The 18,945-nt window shown below is 43.4% G+C and overlaps 1 protein-coding gene across 1 annotated transcript in view; it reads right to left on the bottom strand.

Annotated features, from left to right (window-relative positions):
• arhgap24 (Rho GTPase activating protein 24) overlaps positions 1-13,793 on the bottom strand; it is a 105,694-nt gene extending 91,901 nt beyond the window's left edge. Inside the window, exon 1 of the mRNA XM_079525076.1 lies at positions 13,497-13,793. The gene's annotated coding sequence lies outside the window, so the exon portion shown is untranslated. The remainder of the gene's footprint in view (positions 1-13,496) is intronic.
• Positions 13,794-18,945: the final 5,152 nt, after the last annotated feature.

Raw genomic sequence — 18,945 nt, 5'->3', positions numbered from 1 at the left:
GTGCACCAACTGTATAGTCGTAACATTATCATACTCTTGTTTGAGTGGTGCAACCACTCCAAGGAACAGCATGGTCTGTGACCTGTGACTATGTTTGTGTGTTTGTGTGTGGCATGTGACTCATGAGTACCAGTAGGGGCGCTGTTGTGCCAGAAACAGAGACAGAGAGATAGTATTGCACTGTTGCCTGCTAATGAGAGAGAGAGAGGGGGGGGGGGGGGCATTTGCACCACTCAGTTCACACAGGTGTGATTTTTTAAGTAATTCTTTGGGGGCATCTTAACCAAATAAGCAGTATATACTTAGTTGACTGGATACTAGAACCCTCCTATTTTTCCGATCTACAAGTTCACAATGTGACCCGTTGTGAGCTCGCAGATCTGCTATGTTTTGCTAAATGTTCGTTAAGGAACAGAGAGCAATATACAATCTTTGTAATTCACTCTATGAATACGATATTGACCCATCTTTGCATTAGGAGGTTCACTGCTTACACAGGATATTTGTTCCCCATATGGGAATGTGAGGGAGCTCCTCCAGCACACAGAAAGCCTAGAAGACCAATGTTTAACATCTCTTTGTTAGAAACCTGCACCCAAGCTTGGACGAAATGAGAGAGTAGCCACACACCACAGATGTAACTAAAAGGGGCAATTCACAGAGCTCCGAGCTCCAAGCGAGCTCCGAGCTCCATTTTGGTCAGTCATGTATGACATATCTATGATGTATGATATGACACTATTTGGGCCAGGTCAGTCCGAATCGACCGCCACTGGCTACATTGATCCCCCCAAAGTAAAGTTTCTTTCACATTTGTGTCAAATGCAAAGTGGGCTGTTACAGAGCCACCATGAGGCCAATTAGAAAAGATGCAGGAAGTGACTTGGTTGTCCTGGCACTGGCACCAGAAATCTGGTCCTGATCCAAATGTATTTTGCAAGATTAACTCTGGACACTGAGACAGACTGACAGGTGCGAAACCATAATCTTAAGGCCCGGCCTTCGGCTTTGGTGGAGATAAAGAGTTGAAGATAATAATGAATATCTATTAGCAGATAGTGAAATGTATAATTCACGGGAACTCGGGAAGCTACTTTTTGATCCCAAATAATCATCTGGGCCCAACAGTTGAAAAGTGGCTTAGACTTTGCATTTTGGTTTAAAACAACACCAAACAGCATTGGGATCACATCACTTCGATATCCGATCTGTAATGATAGAAATATTTCAACAAACATATTTTATCTTAAGTTTGATTAATCATATAATATCTTAAACACCCAAAATCCAAATCTGATCCACTCAGCCAGGGATTAAAACGTTTCGAACTCTGGGCCCTGGTTATCAATAGAGGGTATATGCACGTGACATCATCATCATACCCGCAAGTTATGCAGGGAACGCCTACAGAGTGGCAAAAAACTACTTTCTGGCCTTGACAGCCCATACATCCAAACAGAAAAGTCCTATCTGATTGCATTAAACTACGTTAAACTTACTTTGCAACTCACTTTGCCACACGATTTGCCACTCACTTTATGCATGCGCATTACCCTCTATAAACCCACGATACAGGGGTGGGGGGCACATTTTGGAGGGTCGTACTGTATATGTGGTCAGTGGTCACACAACAAACTGTTCTCTCATCTAAAATCTGAAGCGTTACTTAAGATCCATAATGGCTCCCAGATGAACAGCACACATAAATTCTTAATTTATTTCCTTTAGCGGGTGACAGACAGTGCCATTACCGCAGCCAGACCATCTGTCTTGCTGTCTACAGTCTTTGGCACGGCCGTCTCACAGCTGCTCTGCTCCATATAGGCCACACAGTGCATGGCGGTTAATGCTCCTACCAGGTCTCTGTGGGCACTAATGTGCCCATGCTGGGGAAACCTCAACAAAAAAAAGAATCACCATCCTAGCTGGTTGAGACAGCAACACTTTAGTCCTGTGACTCTCAACCTTTTTTGTCCCCGTTTCAAGGACCCGCAGTGTGATATGCAGCAGGCCACAGAACAGACCTTCATTTGATATAGCCTGGCTAATAAGCCAGACCGAATCAGCCGTTGGCAAAAAAAAATGCCTGCCGGCGGATTGCGGTCTGAAGAGGCTCAATTGTACGCCCATTTCCTACACCAGAGAAATGGTGTGGCCAATCGGGACACGGAATGCAATATGGGCGGGCTTTGGTACAGTGACGTTCAATGCTTGAGACCTTTGACTGACAGTAGCTCTGACCAATTGCGTCAAAGAGAAAATGTTTGAACCCGCCCCCCGGGAAACAAGATCCATACACAGCATCTCCAGACTCAAATACCACACGACAGTGTGATTTGAGTCTGGCTTATTAGCCAGGCTACATTTGATACACTTTTCTAAATCTCTGGAACCCTCAGTATACTTCTAGACCCATGAGGGTCCATTTGGACGCCTGGTGGTCCCCGGACCTGAGTTGCGAAGAACCAGTGAGTTAGTCTTTGCGGATATCTCCTTTGGCAGCTACTGTAGCATGCCTTAATATGCTAACACGCCCAAAGATGTTTGTGTCTAAAAAAACAAAACAAAACAGTGATTTTCATTAGGGTTAGGACCCCCATTTGATACGCTTCATATCTCTGGGGGACCCCATTCTAGACTGTAAATCTATTTAACTCTTGTCCAATGTCCAGGGAGTGCCCAGTTAATCCATTGAGACCTGGAACGCATCCATGTCACGTTAGCGTTTAACCACATTAACCATTAACCCATTTTGGGGCGGGAACCCCTTTTGGTGTTTTAAACATTGTTATAATTTAGCTATTGAAAAATAGCAGATCTACAAGCTCATAGCGCGCCACCGAGTGGCACGCTATGAACTTGTAGGTCTGCTATTTTTGAAAAATCGTTAAAATGTGCCTCAAATCTTTCCGAAAATTGTCATGATTTAGAAAACTTTTTTTTTTAAATTTCGACGTCAGGCCTGAATGGGTTAAATGATTGCTAGTTAGGAACCAATGGACTATAACTCTGAGAGCTGATTGCTATTTAGAAACCAAATGGACCCGTAATCAATCAGCTCTCAGAGTTACAGTTCCATTTGCACACGGCACGCTCAGAGTTAAATTAACACGGTAAGGACTGTACGGTGTAAATACAAAAATCAATTCAAATAGGGCTCTGTGGTCTAGTTTCCCAAACAGTGGGTCGGGACCCATTTGTGGGTCACGGATACATGTTTATGGGTCCCTTTATTTTTTGTTTCCTACATTTTGTTTTTAATTATTATTATTTAACGTTTTCATGAATTAAAAGCAAAATGCAATGATGTTTTCAGTAATTTCATGAAGAATTCAAAGAAAATCACAGAAATTCCATAAATTAGAAAACAAATGTAGTGAAAATAGCTGATCTCACGATGCGTTGTGAACTTGTAGATCTGCTATTTTCACTAGTTTGGGTACCGGGCAAACATCTAATTTCTCTTTTGGGTCATGAGCTAAAAGGTTTGGGAACCAACTGGTCTAATCTAATCTGCATATAAAATTGGGGGAACTCTGAAATTAAAAGATTTGAGAATCACTACTGTAGACCTTGCCAGTACCTGCTGTCTGTGAAAATAAGCAGTCATATAGACAAACTTCTCCAACCATCCAGCAATGATGTAAAGGTTTTAAATAGAAGCACACTCCCTTCCTTTGTCCCATGTGGGGAATGGGGATGCCCCCTACTTGTAGCATGTGTGCTGTCTGCATGCATGTGCTTAAGACAAATATAACCCTCTGTTACCAAAGCTATGAGCTGGAGCAGCGGTTACCAACCTTTTCTGAATCAGGGTCCACTTGAAAACCTTGACAGCGTTCGTTGCCCACCCGTCTCTGCCACGTTAAGTGGTCCGACGGGTTGGCCGCATGCCTTCATTGCATTTTCAGAGCATGTTCATTTGAATGATCAATCGATCGATTGGATCAATGGAACTAACGTAGTATACTTTAGGTCAGGGTCTTCAACATCAGGGGGACCCTAGGGGGTCCTCACAGTTACTACAGGCAGGGGGTCCGCCACATCTTTGTGTTTCAGGGGAAAACTTTAGCTGAAAATGTAAGATTTACCAGCACACTCGCACAGCGAGGCGCTGTGACTGTGAGCTTGTAGATCTTCTATTTTTGGCTTGGTGACTGGAGGTCACTAGACTCGAGGGAAAAAGGAGAAGACCAAGTACAGAGTGAAAGGTCAAGTTGACTAAGTATTGAAGGTTTAAGTGATTAAATGTCTGAAAAATACACTAACATGAATAAGAAAAACACACAAGAAACCTGATAATTTACACAACACAGATTATAGTGCTGTCAACACAATTTTATACACAGTCACATACTGTAGTGCGGGTTCCTGCGTCAACTTTCTCTCAGTCCTGGAGACTGGAGTCCTCGGTCTGAAACATTTTGAAGACCCCTGCTTTAGGTTTCTGTTCATCTGTCACAATGAAATCTATGGTTTTAAATAATACGTGAAAAGTTTTAACCTTACATTTTTGTATTAACCCATTTTGGTGTTAGCATTATGTTATGCTTTAGCTATTGAAAAATAGCAGATCTACAAGCTCATAGCGCGCCACCGAGTGGCGCGCTACGAGCTTGTAGGTCTGCTATTTTTGAAAAATCGTGAAAATGAGGCACAAATCTTTGAATATATATTCTTTCAGAGTGAACGTTTTTCTTATTTCGACGTCAGGCCTAAATGGCTTAAAATCGTAATGTGTTGTCAATTATTTGGGGGCCCACTTACAATGTCCTCACAGCCCACCCGTGGTCCACAGCCCACAGGTTGGGAATCACTGAGCTGGAGACTTTCTGTTGAAACAGTTCACAGAGGTGTGAGGCTGTGAGCAGGGTGAGTTTACGGCTTTGATGTTTAATGTTTGCTTATGTTTACTGCTGTGTGATGTTTGCCAGTCAGGGGTCTCAGAAAGGACAGCTAGCATTAAGGTTTCACGCCAGTCAGGTTCATTATGTGTAAATAATGTGTGTTATGGACACTGACACAAGCATATGCAATAAAGAATATGTACGCATGCGCGCATGCACACACAGTATGCATGCACGCAAACAAACATGCATCCGCCATGCGCACGCACACACACACACACACACCAGATGACAGTGTCATTGGGTCATTATGAGGACACTATTGGACAAGTTCACCAAAAGGGGATGTTTTTGTTTACCTTCTTTTCAACTGACTGCCAGACACACACACACACACACACACACACACACACACACACACACACACACACACACACACACACACACACACACACACACACACACACACGCACACACACACACACACACGCACACACTTTCATGCCTGTACGAATGTGATGACTCAATGTCTATTTGTCTTCATACAGTCACAGACAGCTATGTGGCCTCTTTATAGCCTAGAATGTGTCCATTTGGCCGGGCACACATACTGTACACCCTCCCTCTGTCTCTCTCCAGGCCATGTGTCACACTGTGTCTCACAACTGAACTGGCTCCACCATGACCCTGGGCCCTGACTCATACCAAATCTGTTCCACAGACATAAAAGTCATGAGAGAAGCTTTATTTAGCCATCATTTATAAGATGGGGATTTGATCTGGAAGGTCTTGGTCATCGATGATGACGCATTGGATATCGAGTGAAAGAGCAGACTGACTTTCCCCAGGAACGTACAGTACGTGATTCCTTGTCAGGGGCAAGAGGATGGATATCTGACATTTGAAGCTGTCTCCAACAGATTCTCAACCTTTTTTGAGTGGTGTAAACCACTCCTACGACTGGCTTTGTTAGTTTACGTGTCTGTCTGTCTGTCTGTCTGTCTGTTCGTACCAAAAAATGAGCATGGTTGCTATGGTCACCCAGTTCACCCGCGTGTGATTTCATTACGTCAGACATTACGTCAGGCCACAGCTGATCAGGCTATATAAGACCTTACACCACTCAGTTCACACGGGTGTGATTTTTATTTATTTGAAGGATTACCAAATTTGACTATGCATTAGGCCACAGACCCCCATTTGATATGATTTTAATCTGTAAAATCTGTGTTAATTTCACACTGAGCGTGTACAAATGGACCAAATGAACCCGCTCCATTCGTACACTCTCAGATATACAGGCGGTACATTTAGACCCCTGGTGGTCCCCAGACCCCACGTTGAGAACCAGTGTGCTTGCTACTTGACAATCCTTGAATGAAAGAGCAAATCCATGACCTGAACCGGTTAAACAAAGGTCACCTAAAAGATACCAGTGGTGTGACCTGAGGCGGATCACTATGCCATGCGACTGCAATACAAACGTTTTGGACAGCCAAAATACAATCACATTAATCTTCAAGTAGACCGGTCTTTTCTCCCGTTTGAATTCCATGTCAGATTAGAAAACGAGGAGTGTGCCCCATCATGTCCCAAGATGTTCCTGTACTTGATAAGCTGATCTCACAACACACAGCCAGACAGACAGACCTGGGAACAGCAGAGAGCAGCAGCTGACACGGGCAACCTGATCCCTGCGGCTTTACAGCAGCACAGCTTGTGTGCAGCAGACATTCCTGGTAAGGGGGGAGTGGTCGTTACATTCAGTGTCTATTATCTTCTAGCTCCATCCACTGTGACACACACCGGAGAGCCGCTCCTCTCCCTGTCCACTTCCACTTTCCACTTTGTGTTTTTGAGTGGTGCTAGCCACTCCTATAGACAGCTATGTGTGTCCCTGTGTCTTGTCTGTCTGTCTGTCCGTCCGAGTACGGAAATAGCGTTTGTTGACCACCAAGTGTCACTGTTGCGCAGGCTAACACACACACACACACACACACACACACACACGTAGGGTTTGTACAGTACAGTACAGTACAGTACAGTACAGTACAGTACAGTACAGTACAGTACAGTACAGTACAACAGCACGAGTAAAAATGTAGTATTAATTTCTTTCTTTCTATTTATTTTTTCCCTTCGTGCCTGCCTGTCTGGGTGTGTGCTGGGTGAATTAAGCACATGAACCCTACAGTCCCTAATCTGGGGGCGAACATTCGACGAAGACATTTGGTGTAGTGAGGGGAGGGGGGGAAAAAACAAGTATGGAGTCCTGGGGGACCCCGTGGTTAAAGTCATACCTGCATGCAGTCACACATCACAATAGAATCCTGAGGGAGTCATTTAACTCAGAGAGTGCAAAATACGGGTACAGCATACTCTCTGGGTTTAATTCACAGCCGGGACCTTGCTATGTAGAGACATATGAGCAGATCAGCAAATGAATCCACTGATGATAGTGTTAGGACGTATTTGGACAGCATGTGCCAACTGCCTGTCCACTTGTCCAGTGTCCATCTGTCTGTCCTGCACCATGTACCACAAATCATCACGATGAGTCATTCTAAATTAATAGCCTACCCCGCTGTTGCTCACTGAAGACAGCAGATCTAAAAGTTAATCATCACGTTGTCATCTTGTAGGTCATTACAGATCTAGATCTACTCTACTAGATATTTTGAAGTATGATGCCAAATTTATGTTCCATCGATTCGTGTATAGGCGTGCACAGAAAATAATCTCCATCCACAATACATTGAGGGCCTGTAGATAGGCTATCGCTCGCTTATAGTTCCAGTGCCGAAATGTTTTAAACTTTTAATCCCAAAGTCCTAAATGACTATCGGCCAGTTGCCTTGACATCTTTGATAATCAAAAGCTTGGAGCGCATTATTTTAAAATATCTCCTTAGTAATGTGCACCATGAAATGGACCTGTTTGTGTATAGAAAGAGGGGGGGGCACTGATGACGTTCTTTTTATGCTTAACCCATTTTGTGCGGGAACCCCTTTTTGTGTTATAATTTAGCTATTAAAAAATAGCAGATCTACAAGCTCATAGGTCTTGTAGGTCTGCTATTTTTGAAAAATCGTGAAAATATTTATTTCAGAAAACTGGAGGATTTAGAAGATATTTTTTTTAATTTTGAGGTCAGGCCTAAATGGGTTAATAAGATCTATTATCATCTAGATCAGTGGTTTCCTAACAGTGGGTCTGGAGTCTCGGCACCCATTTGTGGGGGTTTTATCTGTGTTAACACCAATATCATCAGATGGGTGGAGTCCTTCCTGTCTGATCGGGTACAACCATAGAGTATATAAAAGGATAGAGACTGAACTGGCGCGAAGCTCCGCCCCCCCCAGCTATTCATGTCAGTGGAAGTTGCTCAGTGGCGTTTTGAAGCACCCGGAAGACTGCCGGAAGTACCGTCTCAGAACGTCTACTTCCGCATTTGACCACCAAACTTTGGTGGTCAAATGCGGAAGTGCAACCGAGCGCTCAATGTTAAAGCCCAGCTGCACGGGGTTTCCCGGTCATGAATCCACGGGTCCGCCTGTAGTCCCTCCTCCTACCACTAGGGAGGAGAGCTTCAACGTTGAATAGCCTCACTGGCCCCTTGGGTACAACATGTCAGGGTGAATAAAGCAAGATCTCTCCCTATTACGACCAATCTGGGGGCTCCGCATGGGAAATCTGTTTCTATTATTTTCAGGGCGCAACACTGTACTTCTGAATTTTAATCATTTCATTTTTTGTTTCCATCTGCTGACAAACTGCATGAATGCTGCCTAATCCCGTAGAATACATTACTCAGGGAAATAAGGAACCTTATTCCAGAGGTGTGGCATAATAAGGACGTATAATGTTGTCAAACTTTTTTGACCCAGGTACCCCTTTGGGGGGAGAATTTTTTCCAGTTACCCCCTCATCCTCGCAACACCGATGAGCATTGCATGTGCCAATGCAATAGTCATTTTATTCATATTGCTTTTGTGCTAAACCCGACAGCACACTCTAATAGAAACTGATCTTAATGATTTTCAAAAGAATAAACAGCAGCAAGACTTCATAAAATGAACACTCCTGATATAATAGTCCTACTAATTTTAAAACAGATACAATAATAAACATATTGGTCCTCAAGCTCTCAACAAATCAGAAGTTATCACACCTTATACAGAACAAAGTTTTCTGAAAAGTGTCAGTCAAACACCATTCCATTACTGCCTAGCAACACAGTGTAACAGAATTGAATATTCAATTTATATTCAATTGATGTAAATTTAACCCGACAGCACACTTCTCAGGTAACTGATGGTTTTCATAAAATGAACAGCAGCAAGACTTCATAAAATTAACACCTAATACAAAACACATGTACAATGAGCAGTAGGCCTATAAAAGGTGATGTTAGTACAGTATGTGCTTCAATTTTAAAATAAACGTATTTGTCCTTAAATCCTTGGCACAAAGCTCTCAACAAATCTGAACAAAATGAAATCAGAAGTTATAACACTGCTGCAAAACAAAGTAATACGCCTAAATGAATGGGATGGGAAAGCTTGTTTCTGAGCACACAGTTTGTCTATTCTTGGACTGATGGATGACAGGCAGGCTCTTGTCTTCCACATGCAAACGAGCCCTGTACTTTGTCTTCATCGCAGCCATGAATGAAGAATGATGACTCACAGAGGTACGTGGTGGGAAAGGGTAGCAATATTCGCATAATACTGCCATGGAGTATCCTGGCAGTGAGTTCAGGATACTGACGTGAGAGGGGGGCCAAAAGTCTGCATGAGGCACATGCTTGAATCGAGCCTTCAGTGTCCTATCACAGGATTACTCCAACAGCTCCTCTTCTGCCTTTGCAGTGAGGCCACTTGTTGCTGCTGGAGCAAACGGATCTCGCACCCAGTCCCAGGCAGCGGTGTCTACATCACTGAAGTATGAGCTCAACCGCTCACTCAGTGCAACTGTGGAAATGTTCTCCATTCGTGTTTTCTGGCGTGTGTATTTCTCACTCTCTCGAAGGAAGAATCTTTTTGTTTTCCCGACATGTTCTTTGTGCATGGTTTGCAGATGTCTCTTCAGGTTGCCTGGCTTGTTAGCCTCCTTTGCTAGGCACCGAAGACACAGCACACACTTTGGTCTCCCGTCACTGTTCTCAATAAAACCAAAGTCGATATAACTAGCATTATATTTTATCTTTTTAGCGTGTTTGTCATTGGGCATATCATCACTTGCCGATGTGGACGGACACAGATCTATCCATGCTCGTAGATTGTTAGTTGGCAGAAAATTGCCCAACTAAAGCAGCAGCAGAAACCTTTCAGGTGTTCTGAGTCTTTTTGTTGTTATTTTCTGCAGTTTTTTTCCACCAAGACGAGATTTGGTGTACAGGTGGAAAAGAGCACACCAAGTACAGAGACAACTTGGATTTAAGTGCAAGTGTCCTTAGTGGTTCTCAAAGTGGAGTCCAGGGACCCTCTGGCCAGGGTTCATTGAGAGGGTTCCAAAAGGACATTTACAGGTCTGTAAGGGACAAGGGTCTATTTGGTTCCATTTGTACACTCTCAGAGTTATGGAGGTTCTTGAATTTAACAGGCTTTTTTTTAAATATATTTTTTATCCCACGATTTTGTAACCCATTTTTCAGCCCTGTGTCAATAATCTAATGTGATCCTGGGCTCTACACACCCTCCGCCAACCTAGTCCCCATATATGGGGGACATGGGGAGAGCAACAGACTTGAACTCATGCTTCCTTCATGCCTGAGTGTCCAAGTTGCTCCTTTTCACCTGACAGGGGGGAGTTTCCCTGGTTGGACGTAGCGCGTGGAAGGAACACGTTATTCCAACCAGTTCCTTTCCCCTCCATCAGGCGCCCCGGCTGGCCAGGGGGAGGCAGTTTAGAGACCAGGATTACTGCATGTTTTTTGTGAGGGTACCTACCCTAGGGGACACGGGGAGAACATGCAAACTCCACACAGAAAGGCCCTTTCGCCAACCCCACCTAGAACCACTGTTTTAAAGTGAATTTTGACCACATTGGGAGAGGGCCAGAGGGGGGTTGCTCAACCTGCCCTGTAAAGCCCAAACCACACCAAAGGGTCGGGTCGGGACAAAACGGATTTTAAGGTACACCACACCAATGCAACTCAGAGTTTTAAATGTGGGGCCGATGTTTTGAAGTTTACAGTTTTCATCAACCTTCACCTGTAATCATAAAGTCTACTCTGTCCCACTGGACACTGGACCCATCAGGACTGTCCAGGTAGTAGATAGATATTAGATTCACATTGTTGTGCATTTGAATCCTCCTCTGGTTATGATAATTCCTCATCTTGAGTATTATTGTTAGTGACCAATGAGTCATGACAGTGGCCAAAATTCAACATTCATCACGTTCAAATCTCGACTGAACATAATGATGATGAAATCTTTGGTTGCGACCATATGGTCGCAGATTACTATGAAAACCAGACAAATCTGTCAGTCCGGATCAGTGACTTAGTCACGCCACCATATATGGCTGTCAGTCCATCACGCCTCGTGACACGTCACACCACCACATATGGTCGTCAGTCCGTCACGCCTCGTGACACGAGCCGTCTCCATATATGAAGATAACGACACTGACCTCATCAAACCCTGGATAGCCATACATGGAGAAGACTGGATCATCACCTAGATTTGCATATATGGAGCCGGCCAGCAACTCTACATCTGACCTCAAACCTCAAACTCTTAGATCTCCGTATATGGACTATGGAGCTGACCTGTTCTGTCATTCCATATGTTAATTAATCCCTCCCCACCCGTCCTTCCTCTTCGATGTCTCCCTTTTGACTGATACCTGTCCATTCAAACTCTAGACGGGCCCGCCCCAAAGTTATTACTGCAGTAGCGCCCAGCAGCCAGTGAAAACTAGAGCTCTCAACAGGCCCGGCCCTACCTGGGCCCTCATCAAACCCTGTACACTCAAGACACTGCCCCCACTGCCACCCTTAGACCTCCATATATGGAGCTGACCTGTTCTGACATTCCATATGTTGATCTGACCTCATCAAACCCTGTACACTCAAGACATGCTCCATATATGGCCAGACCTCATCAAACCCTAGTGTACACTCAAGACACTTCCCCTGCTGCCACCCTTAGATCTCCATATATGGAGCTGACCTGTTCTGACATTCCATATGTTGATCTGACCTCATCAAACCCTGTACACTCAAGAAATGCTCCATATATGGCCAGACCTCATCAAACCCTAGTGTACACTCAAGACACTGCCCCCGCTGCCACCCTTAGACCTCCATATATGGAGCTGACCTGTTCTGACATTCCATATGTTGATCTGATCTCACCAAACCATGTACACACTAAGACACGCTCCATATATGGCCAGTACAGAATTCATTCCACATGTTGATCTGACCCCCCCATGCCAAAGCGCCAGCGCTTGCCCAGCAGTCTGCCGTCACCCAGGCCGATGCGTGCACGCAACCTCGCCCTTTAGGCCGAGGTCGCTTCTCGCCCTCAGGGGGTCTTACTGGTAAACTACAGTAATCTAAAGAGTAGTATGGAATCTTAGCTTGATTTTGTTTTATTCAGAATCCCATGCCTCCGTCATCAGAGGCATGTGTAAGTACCATGATCTCTCTCCACTTGTCTTGGAAAGAGGAAAAGCACCTCTGCATGGGGTCTGGCTGAGCTTTAAATACATACTGTGTAAGGAAGTGAAACACTGACTTAAATATGAAGAAGCCAGCAGTGACATAATACTGTACATTTTATATAATGTTAGGTGGTATATTGTATGTAGATTATTATGACCAATTTGTTTTATGTAAGCGAGCATATTATCCTTTGCATATGCATAAATTGTAAAATGCCTCAGATAAGTAACAAAACAGTAAGTTTTTTTTCTCTTGGTGAGAGAAGCTTGCAAAATAAATACATTGATTGGGCACAGATCTGAGTGTGCAGAGCTTCCCTTTCTCTTTTTCATTATCCCTTTGTGACTCCAGCACCTTAATTACTTTTTACATTTCTCTTGGTGAGAGAAAATAACTTCAGCCATCAGCCCCCTTTCATTGACACCGTGTGTGTGTGTGTGTGTGTGTGTGTGTGTGTGTGTGTGTGTGTGTGTGTGTGTGTGTGTGTGTGTGTGTGTGTGTGTGTGTGGTGGATGAGGACGTCACGACCTCTAAAACACTTGACAAAACACTATATACAGTATCAACTTCTGTAACAAATACCTCAGCACACAGATAGCAGATTGCAACAACAGCATCAAGAAAATACACTTTGGAATCCTCCTGAGTATTGCACTCCCTCAGTTAAATTCATACTCAAATTACAAGTAACACTATCGTGACGTGGATAAATTGACTCAGTATTTTTGCAGTGATGAATTTATGAATTGAATACACAGGATCACAATGGAAAGTTTGGAAACAAGCCCTATATGGGTTTTTGTGTTATCCTTTTAAATCATTGTGTAAACCGTACCTATACAATCTGCAAAGTGCAAACTGTTAATTAAGTATTCAATCAATCAAAAAAGGTGTGCAGTGTAAAACAGTTCCATTTGTACAGCACCAAAAAACAACAGCAACCAGACCCAGTAAACAGTAAACACACTCACCCTTTATAAAAAAAAAACTGTCCTGTGGGATCGATGCGTGCGTGGAAGATATCCAACTCACTGGACGCAGACAAATTCAACAACAAAATCCCCGGTTGGAAGCAACAGAAGCCGCTCTTCCTTCAGCTGTGGAGTGTTTCTTTTCCTCCTGGGCTGCTGCTGTTGACTCCTCCATAAGCTTTGGCCACAGCTGACACCAGAGGAGTTGTTTGAGGCTCGCTGTCTGAGCTGGAAGAAGGAAGAAGGAAAGAAAGTTTCCCCTCTGAGTCCTCCTGAGCTGACTGCTGCTCAGACCATCTGCGCGCTGACAAAACGCTCTCTCCACTCTCCACCGGGACTTCTTCTTCTTCTTCCAGGCAGCCCACGACGCGCGCGCGCACGCACGACGACGAGAGATGGCTGGCTGGCAAGCCCGCGACGACAGTCACTGACACCACCGACACATGTCATGGGGCACTGACGGCGGGGACGGGAGTCAAACACACGCTCACCCACTCTCTCTCTCACACACACAACACGGAACACGCACACACTCATTCACTCACTTTCAGTGCGCCGTCCGTCCTCCGAGGTGGAAAGCCTGGTGAGTCCTCACAGTCTCACACTCGCAGGTCGCACGCGGTAGCTCGCTCGCTCACTCGACAACACACACACCGTGTTGGTGCGGAACAGAGAGGGAGGCTCGGAGGGGGTGCTGTTTGGGTGAGATAGAATGTTTGAGGAAGCTCATCGTCTCCCAAATGTGCAGCGCAAAAGAGAGTAGAGTAGTACACAGATATTCACACTCACACAAAGCCCTAAACAACTTTCACTCACTCACCATTCACATAATCCGCCCACCTGACCTAATGCACGCGTACGCACGCGCGCGCACGCACACACACACATACACACACACACACACACACACACACACACACACACACAGTACTACACACACACACGCATGATATAATGATACTTATATATCCGAATCCGTTATATTGTCACATCACAAGTTTACAGAAGTGAAGAAGTGGGTGAAATTTGTTTTTGTGCATCGTTCACTACTTTGTACTTAGTAGGCTAACCATGAAGTAGCCTATCAGCCAGGTAAATAAATAGGCTACACACAGGCCTTCTAGACCCTTGCCTCCCAGGAGTCACTCACGAGTCACGCCATTGACCATATGCAGACCTTGTCCATCTTGCCAGCAAGGTGGTAACTATAGGTGCAATTTCCCATTGACAGCCCATTCATCCAAACACAAAAGTCCTATCTGATTGTATTAAACAACGTTAAACTCAGTCACCAACATTGCAGCTGTATGAAAAGCTTGAATTATCCTCTTTTAATCTGCAAAGTGTTTGTTTCATAACTTTGTGTCAGAGTTTGGAAGCGCTCGTTATCAGTAAAGAAACGCTGCCTGCATTTAGTGCAAATTCGAAACAGGTGTCTACGGTGGATTTTTTTGAAACACACTTTGCAGATAGAAAGAGGATAATTCAAGCTTTTCGTACAGCCATCTACAAGTTGGATACCACCACAAAGGTCTGGTTTTCTTTAGGCTAGTGAACGCCACTGGCACTCCGCCAACTGCTGTGAATGTTAGCACTGCCAGCCTGCCATATTGTGACAAATTTGGCAATGAGGAGTCAGGACATCATCTAATACAACAACAACATTGGAGTGTTTGACACAGAGACCAACTGCAGTGCTGACTAACTGAACACGCCTTCGGCACAGTTTCCAAAAGGACACTAGGGTCAGTCATACTTTGCCTACAGTGGCGAGCTGTAGCCTACATGTTTTGGTGGCTGCAAATTCAACCAGATCTTCAATTTTCTGTGAATGTATTGGACGACATCAGCCGACAGCAACGATATGAGATGTAACAAATTGAATTAATAGCACACAAATATGCCCTAGTTTGAAGGTGTGTTCCAGATGACAGAGACTAATGACTGTACACACAGTCACTGGGACAAACATCTTTTATACTTTCTTCACTCTGGTGTGAGACCAGCTGTTTACACACCGCTGGAGAGAGTGCATCATATTTGCTTGGGGAGTGGTCTGTGCGATTCTTTTGTTATGGTGGTCCACTATTGACTGCATGCCTCGTTGAATGAGAGAGGTCATTTGTCATAGGCAGCCATAGAATAAAAACATAAACAAAAAAACAACAAGCCTACAGTCAAGATTCTTCATGATAACTACACAGTCAAGTCCAGAGTGTCATTAACTCTTGAGATTGTACAAATGTAACCAGATGGATTTAATGTTTTATGGGTCGAAACATTTTAATTTGTTACATTTGTAAAGTTACAAATGTAATCAGTTACAAAGCGTTACAAATGGATAAATTAACGGGATTTGGCCAACGTAATCATTGTAGTTATACTCACAGATTTACTGTTTGTACATTTTCGTGATAATGACTGTGATTTGAGTTTCCTCAACAAGTTGAGGAATGCTAATATTTGCTGTATTTGGTATTTCCTGAGGTGCGTCATTAAGCAATCATTGTAAGCTCCTACAACATGACTATTTGTCTATTTCTCATTTCTCAAGTAGTACTACAGTATATATTCATGGTGAGAAAGAATAAACAGTAGAGATTAAACAATAGCAATTGCATTAAAATGTTAAAGTTGTGTGTAGTCAAGTCTATTCTACTGTTTGAAGCTGGAGTCTGCTGGACTGCAGTGGCATAATACGGTATATGTTTTGGTCCACTAGAGCCCTGAGCTGAATTAAAACAGTTGCACTGTGTTTAGAAATGCCCATTTGCTCGTCCACATATGACATAAATTCTCCATTCATTGTCAATAGAATTTAATGTTTGTGTTAGGACACAAAAGCGATTTGCTCGTCCACATACAGTATGACGTAAATTCTCCTTTCATTGTCAATGGCATTTCATGTTTGTGTTGCCACAAAAAGCTGTTTTGTTTAGACACATATCATGACATGTGACACGAGTTAAGGACAAAAAGCTGTATAGGGGGGCATAAAAGTCCATAGACTTGGAAAAAGACCATTAAGGTCCCCACACACTGAGCGCGTTTTTCAGATTTTTAACGGCGATTCTCCATTGTCAATGGCATTTAATGTTTGTGTTGGGACAAAAATTGGGTTACATACACTGGAGCTGGACATAGGAGGGGCTATCACCCCTCAAAAACTGGTCAAACATTGGCCAAATTGTCAAATAATATAAGAGGCAAAAACTTTGAAAATACATGATCTACATTACAAGCTTGCGTTGCGAGGGGTTGTGAGCTTATAGATCAGCTATTTTCACAATATTTATCTGTGGAACCAAGTCAAACTAAATGTATGCATCAACTATTTGATCCCAAGTGCTTGTCAGGGTGTGGGGTCCTCAGTTCAAATATGATTATTCCGAGGGGTCGCAACCTCAAAAGGTTGAGAACCACTGCTCTAGAGCCACCTGGTGTTTTAGACAGAATACTTTGTAGTTCAGTTAGCCAGCTATTCAATAGATATCCATGTAATTGGTCTCACATATTGAATGAACCTTGTGTGGAAACAAGGTCATTTGGATTCTGATATTATCATAATCTTAAAAGATCATGGCCTGATTCTGCACCGAACTGACAACTAGCCTAAATGAACATAGAATAGAATCTAAAAAAAATAAGAAAACAAGCCAACTTCCATAATTTTAACTCAGAATTAGGCCTATACATTTCCTCCAATTTGGTAGAACATCATTGTCATGATGTTACTATTAAATCTAATAATTTATAAAGGTTTGGTTGTGCATATAGGTTGTGCAAGGTATAGCCCACCCCTATACTGTAGATATTTTTCTATATAAATGAATGAACTACAATACTTCATCCACATCAAACCTATAGGGACCCTTTTCTGGGCATGTCATAAGATAACAGGCAATCATTTGACAAAATGTTTTCAAAAATAGCAGATCTGCAAACTCACCACATGTCACATTTCAGCTGCATGTTGTGATCTTTTTGTAGGGAAAGGGGAGGGGGAAATTACAGACCTCCGGTGAACCCCGGCCAATAGGGTTTAAGAAATTAGAGAACACTGTAACCAAAAGCACGGTAAAGTGGTAAAAACTCATGGGAAACCTGCATATCTCCCCATGTTACAGTGTTATAAGACAGCAGTGGAATCAAGTGTTAATTTAAGCTAGTAATGGAGCACATTAATGTTTAATGGTTATGGGCAGAAATGAACACAGAAGATATAAAACTGTTGAGATGACAAATGACCTGCTGTCACCAACATAGCCATAAAACATCATTATTAAATTTAATGTGTTGTGAATGAGTTTGAAAGATGCATTGACAAAAAAGAAAAATTGGTCTATAGAGCAGTAACCTTTATTACTTTGACATTAATAAAATCCCCATTGCGCATGAATCTTTATGGCCATATTCATTCCCTACTTCCTCTGCATACTTAATTGAAGCCAGCAAAGAATAACCACAGTGAATTGTTAGGAATATTTTACGTAAGTGAAGTAGGCTATAATCGTTGTTTTGAAGGGGATTAGATTAACTAAGCTGTTTCTATGATCCTTCATCATTCTTTGCTATACTTGTGGGGCATAAAAAGAACATGGAACAGTGTGACCTTGAGATGTATGAAGTAAACAAATTCCAGCCTAGTGACTTCCATTGGTAACTCTGGGGGACTGGAGCAGATAAGATGGTTCTCAAACATTTTCATGTCAAGGACCCCCAATTTAAGTAAAATATTTGGCCGCAGACCCTTAGCTATTTTTGAATAGAATAGCCAATGTGTGGTTAAACTGATTTTGATGCCATATTAACACATTTACCTCCTCAAGGACCACTGGCCACTGGCGGTCCCCAGACCCCACTTTGAAAATCACTGAGAGGAGATCCAGTAAGTCATCATGAGAGTGGGAAGGCTCAATCTTCATGCAGAAGGCCTCAGGGAGTTGAGATATGCTCTGTGATGCTACAGTTCTCATGGCCTTGAAGCCAGAGGTTTTGGGTGAGTATGTGACTGCCAGACAGATGGTGAAGCTCTGCGGACAAGCCGGACACCCAGAGAGACAGGAAATAATTCCCTCGTCCCCGAGGGATGCAGAGGGTTGTGCGGACAGCACATCAGTGGATGTGAACTTCCACCCATCCGATGGTCAGCAAAGCTCGCAGAATCATTGAAGATCGTATAGCCATCCCTGCCACCACAGACTGCTGCCACATATGGAAAGCAGGCTCTGCAGCCGCAAGGCCACTGGCAGCAGGCTGCAAAATAGCTACATCCCCAGACAATCTTGTAAATGATCTGACCAGGGAAAACCTAAACCAGAAATGTTCGAACACCATACTGTTTATATTTACTATTATTGAGGGTATGCGCATGCATAAAGTGAGTGGCTAATCAAGTGGGAAAGTGAGTGGCAAAGTGAGTTTAACATTGTTTAACGTCATTACAATC

This window comes from Electrona antarctica (assembly GCF_951216825.1).
Source record: "Electrona antarctica genome assembly, chromosome: 16".
Lineage (NCBI taxonomy): Eukaryota > Metazoa > Chordata > Actinopteri > Myctophiformes > Myctophidae > Electrona > Electrona antarctica.
Note: the sequence above shows the minus strand (reverse complement) of the source record. Positions and strands in the feature narration are given on the sequence as shown.